Genomic DNA, 15,701 nt, shown 5'->3' with positions numbered 1-15,701 from the left:
AATTTATTCTCAGGGATATGCCCAATCTTTAATCAAGCTCCCCCAGTGCTGACAACTACTCTTAGACTTCTCAATAGCAAAGCAGAGTGGCTATTGGACAGATTAGAGTGGCAGCCTACCATGGGGGTAAACTCTGTTGCATTCAATGCAGAGTGTCCACAGTGGATAAAATTGCCCTTGTATGTAAGTATAAAACTAAATTGACTATTTAAAAATATACAGTCCAGTTGGGATCAGCAGTTGAGAAGTGATGGAGTGGAGGATTGAAAGATAAGTGTCTAATATCTTAGCACTAACCTCGCTCCCTGCAACATACTTAACTTTTCAAGATGATTCCAGGAGGCATTAATGGTCTGTACTGCTGCATCTCAAGGTTATCCTGATCTTGGCAATGGAGCAGTAAAGAACTAAGCAACCAATTATTTTTATCTTACAAAAGAGAGAGGGGGGCAGAATGATGTTGGGGTATGGCAGCTTTGAGGGATCCATTGTTAGGTTAGTGTGCTGCCTTGCAAAACTGTGCCCCAGCCACAAAGATTATGCAGTAGTTCCAGCATGGCCCTTAATTTTAAATAGAAGGTAGCAAATGGAAAATCCCTATGTGAAACTCAAAAAAGAAACAAACATTGAAAGCAATCCTTGTCTTGGATGATGTTTTGGAATTCTTACGGATGGATGGCGGGAGGAAATCACAATTCAAGGAGGGGTGGGTATTGTTATAGGTCTAAGTTTGAGGAAGTAGGGAGGGAGCTTCATCTCCAGCAATGGTTTTAGTGCAGATCAGAGTTTGGTATTTAGGGGAGGAGGAGTGAGAAACTGGCATAAAGGCTGCGTCTTTGGTAGCTGGGATGAAAGAGAGGATATGGATGCTTAATGGTGTAAGGATTTAAGCAAACCAGGCCAACCTTTACTTAGCAGCTGAACTTAACCACCTAGTACTGAAGATTAACACTAAGGAGGCAATTCTATAATTTAGCTGCCACAACAATGCATGCTGAGTGCCAGGTCTGTTACAGCATCCTAGTATAAAGCTGCTTTGGCATGCCAGACTTCAGGTGCAACCACTTATGCTGGATTAATGGCTAGCATAAGTAGTTGGCTTGTCTTAAGAGCCAGCAAAAAAAAAGGAAGAGCAAGTCTTCACAAAGAAAGCAAGCAAAACCAAAGAACCACAGCCCTGATTCGGCAAAGCGTGTCTAAAGTTAGGCGTCCTTTGTAGAATTGCACTCAGCGACGCTCAGCACTGTTTAGACCAGTGGTTCCCAACCCTGTCCTGGAAGAACACCAGGCCAATCGGGTTTTCAGGCTAGCCCTAATGAATATGCATGAAGCAAATTTGCATGCCTATCACTTCCATCATATGCAAATCTCTCTCATGCATATTCATTAGGGCTAGCCTGAAAACCCGATTGGCCTGGTGGTCTTCCAGGACAGGGTTGGGAACCACTGCTTTAGAGAATCGGGTTTTAGGCAAGAGCTAGACATCCAAACAGTGTCCTTAATGTTATATTTTATTATTATGGCGTTATTACAATGGCAATTTTATGGTGTTTTTGATTATAATTGTGATACTGGGAGTTGGATCTGTTTAATGCTTTTATTTATTTCTCTTCCATCAGACAGAGTGACTGGGATTCGAACCAGCAACATTAGGGTAGAAGGCTGTAGGTTTAACAAGTGTGCTACACAATGTGCTAGTAAGTTGCATAGTAATTGTAAAACTAGGTCCTATAGGCATTGTAAAGGAGGTCTACTTTTGAGTGTAGTTTAGGCTTCAGATAGACTTGAGTTCCAAGGACAGAACTTAGGCACAGTTTGGACATCTTAATGCGATCTGCTAAATAGCTTTCTGGGTTTCTATTTTTGCTTTATTAAGCTCAAAATGCATTTAATAAGGCACCACATAAACAGGGCACATCAAACCAGATATATTGCATGCAAAACCTTCTATTTTTGTGGTCAATCGGCAATGTTATTTGCTAATTAGAGGAAAACATCCATTAAGCAGAGCATATGAAAAAAACAAGCTCATTCTTGAAAGCAAAGAAAGTACATTAAAAAAATATAGATTGCATACATAATTTCATTTGCAAAAGCTTAAAAATTGAAAAAAACAGATATAGACCTTAGCATGGCTTTTACTTCATTGCAAACGGAGGTGTGCAGCTACACAATGCTGACCTCATTGTGAGATCATCAAGGTGTACCTGCAAAGTAGAATGCCACAATTAAAATATGTACTTGGGGGATTTGAACATAAGAACATAAGCAATGCCTCCACTGAGTCAGACCCGAGGTCCATCATGCCCAGCAGTCCCCTCACGTGGCGGCCCAACAGGTCCAGGACCTGCGCAGTAGCTCCCTATCTATACCCCTCTATCCCTTTTTCCAGCAGGAATTTGTCCAATCCTTTCTTGAAATCCAGTACCGTACTCTGTCCTATTACGTCCTCTGGAAGCGCATTCCAGATGTCTACAACACGCTGGGTAAAGAAAAACTTCCTAGCATTTGTTTTGAATCTGTCCCTTTCCAATTTTTCTGAATGCCCTCTTGTTCTTATATGTTTTGAAAGTTTGAAGAATCTGTCCCTCTCTACTTTCTCTATGCCCTTCATGATCTTGTAGGTCTCTAACATGTCTCCTCTGAGTCTCCGCTTTTCCAGGGAGAAGAGCCCCAGTCTCTCCAATCTTTCAGTGTATGAGAGGTTTTCCATGCCCTTAATCATTTGTGTCGCTCTCCTCTGGACCCTCTCAAGTGTTGCCATATCCTTCTTAAGGTACGGTGACCAATACTGAACACAGTACTCCAGGTGCGGGCGCACCATTGCCCGATACAACGACAGGATGACTTCTTTTGTTCTGGTCGTAATACCCTCTTAATAATACCCAATATTCTGTTTGCCTTCTTCGCGGCTGCTGCACATTGTGCCGTTGACTTCATTGTTGTATCCACCAGTACACCCAAATCTCTTTCAAGGTTACTTCCCTCTAATACTAATCCCCCCATTTGGTAGCTGAACATCGGGTTCTTTCTCCCTATATGCATGACCTTACATTTCCCTACATTGAAATTCATCTGCCATTTATTCGCCCACTCCTCCAGTTTGTTTAGGTCCCTTTGTAGGTCCTCACACTCTTCCGTAGTTCTAACCCTTCTACAGAGTTTAGTGTCATCCGCAAATTTTATAACTTCACATTTCGTCCCCGTTTCCAGGTCATTAATAAATACATGCACACCGCTGTTTGCAATGAAGAAGAAGCCATGCTAAGGTCTGTATCTGGTTTTATATTTGCCTGCATGAGTGCCTTTTTTGGCCACTTGTCTGCAGTATTAATCACAGATCTTATAGCAAGTCTCACCTTGAAATTTTCAAGATTGTTGGTAATAGGAGATATTAATCTGCATTTGGATGATGATAGAAATACAGATGTGAACAATTTTAAATCATTTATGACTTCATTAGGGCTAACATTTATTATCCCAGGACAAGCAGGCAGCATATTCTTAACGCATGGGTGACGTCACTGACGGAGCCCCGGTACGGACACTTTTAACTAGAAAGTTCTAGTTGGCCGCATCACGCATGCGCGAGTGCCTTCCCGCCCGACGGAGGAGTGCGTGGTCCCCAGTTTCTTTGTTTCCGCGGAGCGAAGAAACGCATGTGTTTTCAATGGCCGTTGAAAAACAATTTTTGCCTTCCCGCTCGCGTATTTTCTAATTTTTTTTCTATTTTCTCCTTCGGATTATCTTTATTTTACTTAAAAAAAAAAAAAAAAAAAACTCATCGAGTTTTCCTTATTTTTTCAGCCCGGCCCCGGCGGGGCCTGTTGCCACCATACAAGCCTCCGGTTTCGATTTTGCGGAGGCCGTCTTTCCCTTCATGCCCCCTCAACCGGGCTTTAAGAAGTGTAAGCGGTGTGCACGCCCGATCTCTCTCACCGACCCGCACAATTGGTGCCTACAGTGCCTGGGTCCGGAGCATTGGGCTGACACCTGCACCCGCTGTGCTACTCTTAAAAAGCGCACATTGAAAAATAGGCAGATCCAACAAAATATTCTTTTCGGCACCGGATCTGCCATGGAATCTGCCGCGACGTCGACGGCACCCCAAAAGTCGGCACCGACTACTTCGACGCCACCGGATCCTTCTTCGGGGTCACTGGCTCCAGGTAAGCCGGCTAAGAAGCCTTCCACTTCCCTTGAGCGCCCTCCTGCCACGGTTGCGACACCGGCAACCCCGGCACCGCACCGACCCCGCAAACGCTCCGCTCCGATATCGGTGAGTGCCTCGTCATCGGCCTCCTCATCGCCGGAGCGTAGAGTGGCACCTATGGTACCGAAAAAGAAAAAAGCGGTACCGGTGCCCCCTCTGGACGACCGCATTGTGGCCATACTCCAAACACAGTTACAGGAGCAGCTGCAGCAACAACTCCAACAACTCTTGCCGGCGTTGCTGGCACCGCACCTTCCGGTACAGGACCGGTCCGAGCCTCGCACCGTCCCATCGGTGTCGACCCCCTCGGTACTGAACCACATCTCTCCCAACCTGCGGTACAGACCCGCTCCTTCTCGGTACCACGAACAACACCGGTCTTCCTCTCCCGTACCGCCTCTATACGCTCCGGCAAGTCTCTCTCTAAGACCCGCCATGCCGAGCCCTCCACACCGATGTCCCGCCGTGCGCACCCTGACATCAGGGACCCAGACTTATGGGAAGATTCCCCACACGGTACCAAGGAAGACGCTTCATCGACGGCCGAGGAACCCTCAGTGGCTGATACCGTTTCAAAACCTGAACAGTCCTCGTTCACCAAATTCCTCAGGGAGATGTCAGCTGCTCTTTCTATTCCCTTAGAGTCCGACTCTAAAAAGTCACAGGCCTTTCTCGATGCCCTAGACTTTGAGCAACCTCCCAAAGAATTCCTCAAGTTACCCGTACATGACATCCTACGGGAAACTTTTTATAAGAACTGGGAGAACCCCCCTCACTGTCCCTGGGGCCCCTCGCAAATTGGATAGCTTGTACCGGGTCATTCCCATCCCAGGGTTTGACAAGCCGCAATTGCCCCATGAATCTCTCCTGGTGGAGTCCACCTTAAAGAAAACTCAGGGCTCCAGTGTCTATGCCTCCACCCCTCCTGGCAGAGAGGGAAAAACTATGGATAAGTTTGGCAAGCGCCTTTTCCAGAATGCAATGCTGGCCAACAGGGCAAATAATTACTCCTTTCACTTCTCCTTCTACATGAAGTATCTGGTGCAACAACTCTCCTCCTTACAAAAATACATTCCTGAACGTAAGGTCCCTCTTTTTCAACAACAAATTTCCAGTCTGCTCCAACTCCGGAAATTCATGGTGCACTCTATTTATGACTCATTTGAGCTGACCTCTCGAGCATCTGCCATGGCTGTTGCCATGCGGCGTCTGGCATGGCTGAGAGTTTCTGACCTCGACATTAACCACCAAGACCGCCTGGCTAACGCACCTTGCATTGGTGATGAACTCTTCAGGGAGTCCCTGGACTCAACAACCCAGAAACTCTCGGCTCACGAGACCAGGTGGGATACTCTGGTAAAACCTAAAAAGAAGACTCCACCTGCTCGCGCCTACAGACAGCAGTCTTCCTACCAACGCAGGTTCTCGGCCAGACCTCTCAACCAGCCTCAATAGCAGCCGTGCCGACCTCGGCAACAGCATCAAACTCAGGCTCGCTCTCAGTCTCACCAGCCTGCCAAGCCTCTACCTCCGTCAAAACCATCTCAGCCCTTTTGACTCTTTTCTCCAGGGCATAGCCAGTCTCCCACCATCATTGCCTCTTCCTCAACCTATCGGAGGTCGCCTCCAACTCTTCCTCAGCCGTTGGGAGGTCATCACATCAGACCAATGGGTCCTCAACATCATTCGCCACGGCTACTCTCTCAACTTCCAGACTCTTCCACCAGACAATCCTCCCATAGAGTCTGCTTCTCACTCCTCCCAATCCCTCCTCCTCCTGAGGGAGGTCCAATCCCTCCTTCTTCTCAATGCCATCGAAGAGGTCCCCTCAGACCAAAGGGGTCAGGGATTCTACTCCCGCTACTTCCTGGTTCCCAAGAAGACAGGAGACCTCCGTCCCATCCTCGATCTCCAGGATCTCAACAAGTGTCTGGTCAAGGAAAAGTTCAGAATGCTCTCCCTTGCCAAGCTTTACCCTCTTCTCTCTCAACACGACTGGCTATGTTCCCTAGACCTCAAAGAGGCCTACACTCACATCCCAATCAATCCGACTTCAAGTCGCTATCTACGGTTTCAGATACAGCACCATCATTATCAGTACAAAGTGCTACCCTTTGGCCTCGCATCATCATCCAGGGTGTTCACCAAGTGCCTTATTGTGGTGGCGGCCTTCCTCAGGTCTCACGACCTCCAGGTGTTCCCCTACTTGGACGATTGGTTGGTGAAAGCACCTACGTCTCCACTTGTGCTACAAGCCACTCAACACACCATCTCGTTCCTCCATCTCCTGGGGTTCGAGATCAACTACCCCAAGTCGCACCTGCTTCCCACACAGCGACTTCAGTTCATTGGTGCAGTTCTCGACACCACTCTGATGAGGGCGTTCCTCCCCTCTGACCGTCAACGGACCCTGCTCCACCTCTGTCGTCAGGTGCTCCTTCATCACGCCATCTCAGCTCGGCAGATGATGGTCCTCCTGGGCCACATGGCCTCGACGGTCCATGTGCTTCCTCTGGCGCGACTCCACCTCAGGACACCTCAGTGGACTCTAGCCAACCAATGGTCACAGACTACGGATCCTCTTTCTCATCCCATCTCTGTGACATCGTCTCTTTAGCAATCTCTTCAATGGTGGTTGAACTCCTCCAATCTTTCCAGGGGTCTACTCTTTCATCTACCCCCTCACTCCATGATCATAACCACAGATGCCTCCCCCTATGCATGGGGAGCTCACCTGGGAGATCTTCGCACGCAGGGACTCTGGACCCCTCAGGAGCGTCAACATCACATCAATTTCCTGAAACTCAGGGCCATGTTCTATGCCCTCAGGGCCTTCCAGCACCTTCTCTACCCTCAGGTTCTTCTCCTGTGCACAGACAACCAAGTCGCCATGTACTACATAAACAAGAAAGGCGGCACCGGATCTCCCCTCCTCTGTCAGGAGGCCATCCGCATCTGGACCTGGGCCACGGCCCACAGTCTCTTCCTCAAGGCTGTCTATATCCAGGGCGAACAGAACTCCCTGGCTGACAATCTCAGCCGCATCCTTCAACCTCATGAGTGGATCCTCCCATACTCCGCTCCATCTTCGCTCGGTGGGGCACTCCTCAGGTGGACCTTTTTGCAGCTCCTCACAACCATCAGCTGCCCCAGTTCTGTTCCAGACTCTTCTCTCCTCATCGTCTGGCCCCGGATGCCTTCCTGCTCAACTGGACGGATCGGTTCCTCTATGCCTTTCCTCCACTGCCTCTGATGTTGCGGACGTTATTCAAACTCCGCAGGGACAGAGCCACCATGATTCTCATCGCCCCTCGGTGGCCTCGCCAACACTGGTTCTCCCTCCTGCTCCAGCTCAGCTCCAAAGATCCCATTCCTCTTCCTGTGTTTCCTACTCTACTTACACAGCAGCATCAGTCTCTACTGCATCCCAATCTGTCTTCGCTCCACCTGACAGCTTGGTTTCTCTCGGGCTGACCCCTCCAGACAATCTGTCTCAGCCTGTCCGTCGTATTTTGGATGCCTCCAGGAAACCGACCACCCTCCAGTGTTACCATCAGAAGTGGACCCGGTTCTCCTATTGGTGTCTACTACATCACCACGATCCCACCTCATTGGCGGTGGAAGCTGTTCTGGACTATTTGCTCTCTCTATCCGACGCTGGCCTCAAGTCTACCTCAATCAGAGTCCACCTCAGTGCCATCACTGCGTTTCATGAGCCTATCCTCGGAAAACCTCTCACGGCTCATCCACTGGTTTCCCGGTTCATGAAAGGCCTCTTCAATGTCAAACCACCGCTGAAGCCTCCTCCAGTCGTCTGGGACCTGAATGTGGTTTTATCTGCCCTCATGAAACCTCCTTTTGAGCCTCTTGCCTCAAATTCACTCAAATTTCTTACGTGGAAGGTGCTTTTCCTCATTGCTATCACCTCTGCCAGGAGGGTTAGTGAGCTACATGCACTGGTTGCCGACCCACCTTTCACTGTTTTTCACCATGACAAGGTGGTTCTGCGTACCCATCCTAGATTTCTCCCCAAGGTGGTATCGGACTTCCACCTCAACCAGTCCATTGTATTGCCTGTCTTTTTCCCTAAGCCCCATTCTCATCCTGGGGAACAGGCGTTACACACACTAGACTGTAAGCGTGCCCTTGCATACTACCTTGACCGTACCAGGGCTCACCGCTCGTCCCCTCAGCTCTTTCTGTCCTTCGACCCTAACCGTCTAGGTCGTCCTGTCTCTAAACGGACGCTTTCCAACTGGCTTGCTGCCTGTATTGCGTTCTGTTATGCTCGGGCCAGTTTCTCACTGGAAGGTGCTATCACGGCCCACAGGGTCAGAGCTATGGCTGCTTCTGTGGCTTTCCTCCGCTCCACGCCCATCGAGGAGATCTGCAAGGCTGCCACTTGGTCCTCAGTTCACACGTTCACTACTCACTATTGTCTGGATGCCTTCTCCAGACGGGATGGACACTTCGGCCAATCTGTGTTACAAAATTTATTTTCCTAATGGCCAACCATCCCTCCTCCCTCTCTGTTAGCTTGAAGGTCACCCATGCGTTAAGAATATGCTGCCTGCTTGTCCTGGGATAAAGCACAGTTACTTACCGTAACAGGTGTTATCCAGGGACAGCAGGCAGATATTCTTACGTCCCACCCACCTCCCCGGGTTGGCTTCTTAGCTGGCTTATCTTAACTGGGGACCACGCACTCCTCCGTCGGGCGGAAAGGCACTCGCGCATGCGCGGTGCAGCCAACTAGAACTTTCTAGTTAAAAGTGTCCGTACCGGGGCTCCGTCGGTGACGTCACCCATGCGTTAAGAATATCTGCCTGCTGTCCCTGGATAACACCTGTTACGGTAAGTAACTGTGCTTTCTGCCTGATAATACACATGAAAAGGACATATATTGGATTTTATAAGCTATCTGGATTCAAATAATCAGCAATCTTTAATTTCTAATAGGGAATTGCAGAGGGTACCATGGTCTGACCACTTCTTAGGGAGTTTCTGTATACCTGTTTTTATGTAAAAAAAACCCAATAAAACTGTACAGGGAAGAACGAATGTGATCCCTGAGAGAGGTGGTGGAGAGAAAAATGGTGACGAGTTCAAAAATGCGTGGGATGAACACAGAGGATCTAGAATCAGAAAATAATAGTAAATATTGAAGAACTAAGGCCAATACTGGGCAGACTTGCACGGCTGTGTCTGTATATGACTGTTTGGTTGAGGATGGGCTGAGGAGGGCTTCAATGGCTCGGATGGTGTAGATGGGCTGGAGTGAACTTTGATGGAGACTTCAGTAGTTGGAACCTAAGCACAGTACCGGGCAAAGCTTTGGATTCTTGCCCAGAAATAGCTAAAAAGAAGAAAAAAAATTTAAATTGAATCAGGTTGGGCATACTGGATGGACCAGTTGGTTCTTTTCGTCTTTTTTTTCTATGTTAGTATGTAACGATAAATGTAAGGAGAAAGATAACTACAGAGGAGTTTTGGTCTCAGTTATTAACAACTCTTCCAAACTCCCCCAATGATTGTAACATTGACGAGATATTGAAAACATGGAGGGAGGAATCTGCAAAAACATTTGACCTCTAAGATAGTTCTTACACCTGTAAAGCTCCCTAGTATTCCACCTACCATTGTGACCTTAAACGAGATTGTAGGAGACAAGAACATCAATGGAAAAAAAGTAAATTAGAAGCTGATAAATTAATTTGGGAAAAAAAAAAATCTGAGTATAATCAGGAACTAAACAAAGCCCGTAAAACGTATTATGGAAATAAAATAAATAGTTCCAATGATCAGAGTAAGGTTTTATTTAAACTTTGGAAATCCCTTACTAGCACAACTAAGTCCACTCATAACAATAGTGGACCATCTGCAGATGAACTTACAAAGTTCTTTGATGATAAAATCATTAGGGCATCTTTTACTACCACGAGCCATGATGATTTAATATCGTGCAGGGAAACTTTAGATGATGTACCGATAGATAGATGTTGGAGTGATTTTGAACATGTCAATGAAGATCAGATTAATATAATCTGCTATTTGGTGCATCGCGCATTTGTGTAGACTCAAGGCGATTTACAGAGCATAAAAGGGAATACATTAGAGCAGGGCAGGGTCATGGAATTCAGAGGAAGAATTTAGCAGGAAATCTATAGGAAAGGATCTGTCATAAAAGAATGGATATATTGGATGATTCATGTAGAGTTTAGGTATCAAAGAGAAGGGTCTTCAGTTTCTTCCAGAATAAGGTGTAGCTAGGCTCTGTTCTGATGTTTCTGTGAGACCACTTCAATGGAGTGGAATATTTACCTATGCTTGAGATTTTTTGTTGTGGGGAGATTTAGTTGTATATCCTGTTAAGAGTTCTGCGAGAGGCGGATCATGCCATTGAGAAGAGTTGGATAAGAGGAGCGGCTGAACTTCCATAGAGTATGTGATGTATGATGCAGGATGTTTTGAATTTTATTCGAGATGGGATAAGTATAAGGTGACCATACATCCCGTTTTGAACGGGACAGTCCCATTTTCGGATCCCCTGTCCCATTGTCCCCACACATAGCTTCGGGACGCCAAAATGTCCCGTTTCCAGGGACAGCGTCCCGAAGCTGTGCGCGGGGACAACGGGACAGGCGATCACTTCCTGTCCCTCCCCTGCTGCACCAAAAAAAAAAAGCCTCCCTCCAGGCCCAATTTAGGTCCACCGTCGCTGCTCCTCTGCTGCCACTATTCGTACCCGGAAGCCTTCTTCCCGACATCAATTCTGACATCGGAGAGGACGTTCTGGGCCAGCCAGGCAGCGATTGGCTGGCCCAGAACGTCCTCTCCGATGTCAGAATTGATGTCGGGAAGATGGCTTCCGGGTGAGAGTAGTGGCAGCAGAGGAGCAGCAGCAGTGGACCTAAATCAGGCCTGGAGGGAGGCTTTTGTTTTCCGGGGGGGGGAGGGGGGAAAGGAGGTAGGCAGGCTGGCTGGCTGGCTCTGGAGGTAGGTAGGTAGGCAGGCTTTGGGGGAGTCAGGCAGGCAGGCTCTGGGAGAGGTAGGCAGGCAGGCTGGCTGACTCTGGGAGAAGTAGGCAGGCAGGCTGGCTGACTCTGGGGGAGGTAGGCAGGCAGACTGGCTGACTTTGGGGGAGGTAGGCCGGCAGGCTTTTTGGGAGGGGGTGGGACAAAGGCTAGAAGGCAGTGAGGGGACATAGGAAGGAGGGATGAAGGAAGGAGAGAAAACGGCAGAGAAGGGGGGGTTGTAAGTAGAAGAAAGACTAGAGATAGAGAATGACACGGGGAAAAAAATCTGTCCCCATCACTGCACCGTCCCCGGCCCACCATCCTCTGCACCGCCCCGTCACCGCCGTTCCCTACACCGCCCCGTCACCGCCACTGCCATCCCATTCACCGCCTCATCACCGTCCTCGCAGCATCCATATAAGCCTCAGTACTGCGAAACACCATGAAGACAGAGCCACTACTACTACTGCACTGAGAATCTGTTTCAGTGCCTCTGCCCTACAGTAAAAACAGAACATAAAATAAATCAATTGACTTGTCCTCCCTTGCAATGACATGTCCCCCATGTTCACCTATAGCTCGAATCAGGTCAATTGTGCACACTAAAAATGCAGGAGGATTTGGAACGTGAGCGCAGGCAGGCAGTGATACAAAAACAGCAGACACCCGATCGATTGCAGTGTTCCGCCATTTCCCTCCCTCCATCTCACCTTAGATGGAGAGCATGCCAGCTTTCTTTTTCACCCAGCCGCACGTGCGGGTGCTCATTTGTTCAATATTCTACTCTGACTCAACCAGAAACAGGAAGTTGTAAGAGAGGAGAAGATTGATCAACTCGAGCAGCCGCGCAAGCACGGCTTTTTGAACGCGTGCGGCTGGACGAAAAAGAAAGCCAGCATACTCTACATCAGTGTTTTTCAACCTTTTTACACCCGTGAACCGGCAGAAATAAAATAATTATTTTGTGGACCGGCAAACTACTAGGACTAAAATTTTAAAACCCTGTTTCCGCCCCATCTCTGCAAGCTCAGTCACCTCAGTAACTATAGAAAAATAAACAAATATAGTGCAAAATATAGACAGCAGATATAACTTCTCAAAACTGACACATTTTGATCACTAAATTGAAAATAAAATCATTTTTCCTACCTTTGCTGTCTGGTGATTGATTTCATGAGTCTCTGGTTGCGTTTCCTTCTGTCTGTGTATCCTTTCTTTCATTTCTTTCTTTCTGCACTCAGGCCCAAGAATTGTCCCTTTCTATTCCCTCCCTCTTTCCTTCCTATGTCCTTAGTGCCCCCGGTGCCTCCTTCCCATGTCTTTAGTGCCCCTTCCTGTCTTTAGTGCCCCAGTACCTCCTTCCCATGTCTTTAGTGCCCCAGTACCTCCTTCCCATGTCCTTAGTGCCCCTTTCTGTCTTTAGTGCCCCCAATGCCTCCTTCCCATGTCCTTAGTGCCCCTTCCTGTCTTTAGTGCCCCAGTACCTCCTTCCCGTGTCTTTAGTGCCCCAGTACCTCCTTCCCATGTCCTTAGTGCCCCTTTCTGTCTTTAGTGCCCCCAATGCCTCCTTCCCATGTCTTTAGTGCTCCTAGTGCCTCCTTCCTATGTCCCTCTCACTGCCTTCCACACTTTGTCCCACCTCCACCCCCACCCCCGAAGCCTGCCTGCCTGCCTGTCTACCTTTCTCCCTCCCTAGCCAAAGCCAGCCTGCTGCCTCCCTGCCGCTCAAAAAAAAAAGCCTCCTTCCTTTTCCCCTGCTCTTACCGCCATGCTCATGCTGCAGCTACTAAAGCCGACAGGAAGTATTTCGGATTCAATTCTGAAGTCGGAGAGGACGTTCTGGGCCAGCCAGGCAGCCAGGCGTCAGAATTGACGTCGGAAAGACTTCCTGTCGGCTTTAGTAGCTGCAGCATAAGCATGGCGGTAAGAGCAGGGGAAAAGGAAGGAGGCTTTTTTTTTTTTCTTTTCGCACGGACCGGCAGAAATTCAACCGGCGGTAAGGAGGAGGGAGGGAGATGGTGAGGACCGTGCGATCCTTGATTGCCTCACTGCGGGGACAAGTCCATTCACCGCTCCACGGGGCGGTGAATGGCCTTGTCCCCGTCCCACAGAGGCCACTATTTTTTCTTCCCCGTTTCGGCGGGTTACCCACGGCTAGCTGCGGGTAACCCGCCACCATGTCATTCTCTAACTAGAGAGATAAAGGCTGCAGCAAAGGGGAAAGACACGAGGCAGAAGCAGGACTTTGGGAGGTGCAGACAGAGGGGAAGAGCCCCTGAGGAAGAGCAGAGAGAGGCAAGATCATAACAGAGGAGGGAGAGAGGGAGACCTGGAACCAAGGTACAAAGAAGAACTGACACTGTATCTGGGGGCACTAAGGATATAAGAAGGAGGCACTGAGGGCACTAAGGACATAGGAAGGAGGCGCTGGGGACACTAAGGACATAGGAAGACACTGGGGGCACTAAGGATATAGGAAGGAAGGAGGGAAGGAATAGAAAGGGACAATTGTTGGGCCTGAGTGCAGAAAGAAATGAAAGAAAGGATGCACAGTCAGAAGGAAATGTAACCAGAGACTCATGAGATCACCAGACAGCAAAGGTAGGAAAAATGATTTTATTTTCAATTTAGTGATAAAAATGTGTCAGTTTTGAAAATTTATATCTGCTGTCTATATTTTGAACTATATTTGTCTATTTTTCTGTAGTTACTGAGGTGACATCGTTGAAACCCCCCAAATATAAATGATAATTAACATTTTCTCTGCATATAGGGTACTTTGTGTTTTCTAAAATTTTATGGTTACCATTATGAAATAATAAGATATTGTGTGTACATGAAAAATGAATGGAAGAAATTGGGGGCGTGGCTAGGGTGGGATTGGGGATCGGGCTAGGGCGGGATTGGGGGTGGGACTGAATATTAATAGATGTCCCGTTTTGATGAAAAAAATAAATGGTCACGTTAGATAGGTAGCCAGTGCAGTTGCTTGAGGTAGATAGAGACCGAGTCATACTTTTTCATGTTGAATATTAGTCTTATAGCAATGTTTTGAATAAGCTGCATTTTATCCCAGGACAAGCAGGCAGCATATTCCCACACATGGGTGACATGGGTGACATCACCGACGGAGCCCCGCAGCGGACAGCCTCGAAAGCAACTTGCTTGAAGATCTGGAGCTTTCGAGTGCTGCAGCGTGCATGCACGCGTGCCTTCCTGCCCGAACTAGGGGGCGCATCTCCTGTGAGGATCCTCAATTATTTGTTTTCCGCGGAGCTGAGCAGACTTGTTCTCATAGCTCTGCAGCGTTTGCCTTCTCATCACCGCGGCTGACTTTTTCTTCGGTCGCTGTGCTCGGGATCGTTCCCTTTTTCTCTTTTTCTTTTTAGTTATACAAAAAAAAAATATTATCTTTCTTTTTTTGTCACCAGTTTTTGAGGGCTTAGGCCTAGGCCCTCTCTTTTTCCGGTACGAAATTTATTTTTTCTATGTCCCAGCCTGTAACCGGGTTTAAACATTGCTACCAGTGCGGCAGGACGATTTCAATCACCGACCCTCATAGTCGGTGTATGGTGTGTTTAGGTGGCAGTCATCGTCCGGAGGATTGTGATTGCTGCCTGACCCTTCAGCCTCATGCTTTTCGCCGCCGCTGCGACAGGTTTCTTCAACTGTTCCACATGGAGCCTGAAAAAGCCTCGGCCCCGACTGCCTCGACTTCGGGACCAAAGGCCTCGTCATCGGGGACAACCTCGGGTACGAAGCTCTCACCCTCGACACCTGCTTCGGCCTCAGCCTCGAAGACCTCAGGGTCCTCGGCCTCGAAGGCCCTCGTGATCTCGTCCTCGAATCCTGCATCTGGGGGTAAGTCTCCTGCTTCCTTTACAGGTACCATGTCCAAGAAGCCACCAGAGTCTCTATCCACGCTACCCGGGGCTCCGGGTGCCACTCTGTCCTCGAGACCTTCTGTCAAACGTGCCTCCAAGTCTCGGGAATACTCTAAATCGAGGTCGCCCTCCTTGGAGCGCACGGCAGCACCTGTACCTTTGGTCTCGGTGCCGATGTTTGAAGATATGCTCAAGTCCATCTTGACTACACAAATTTCTTCCATTGTGGCTCAGTTGGTTCCTTCTTCGACCTTGCCTCGGGTGGACCAGCCTGAGCAGCATCCACGGGGTAGGTCTCGTAGAAGAGTCTCTTCCTCTGATTCCTCGCCGGATCTTGCTTCGAGACCCTCTTTGCTTCGTCCGAAACATTGGGCGAGGCCGTCGAGACATCTTCCTTCAAAGAGCTCAAGGTCTTCGGAGGTTTCTTCAAGGCACCTTCCTAGCTCTGAGCCGAAGCTTCCTTAGAAACATAGAAAAAAGCAGCAGAAAAGGACTATAGCCCACCAAGTCTGCCCATTCCAAGTATCCCCTCCCCTGAATTTACTCCCTTAAAGATCCCACGTGAGTATCCCATTTTCTCTTAAAATC

General features: G+C 48.4%; 1 protein-coding gene across 4 annotated transcripts in view; it reads left to right on the top strand.

Moving 5' to 3' along the window:
• The window catches only part of TTBK1 (tau tubulin kinase 1), a 542,632-nt gene that overhangs the window by 380,336 nt on the left and 146,595 nt on the right, over positions 1-15,701 (top strand). The window lies entirely within an intron of this gene.

This window comes from Geotrypetes seraphini, chromosome 3, assembly GCF_902459505.1.
Source record: "Geotrypetes seraphini chromosome 3, aGeoSer1.1, whole genome shotgun sequence".
NCBI lineage: Eukaryota > Metazoa > Chordata > Amphibia > Gymnophiona > Dermophiidae > Geotrypetes > Geotrypetes seraphini.
This window is presented reverse-complemented; position numbering and strand designations above follow the sequence as displayed.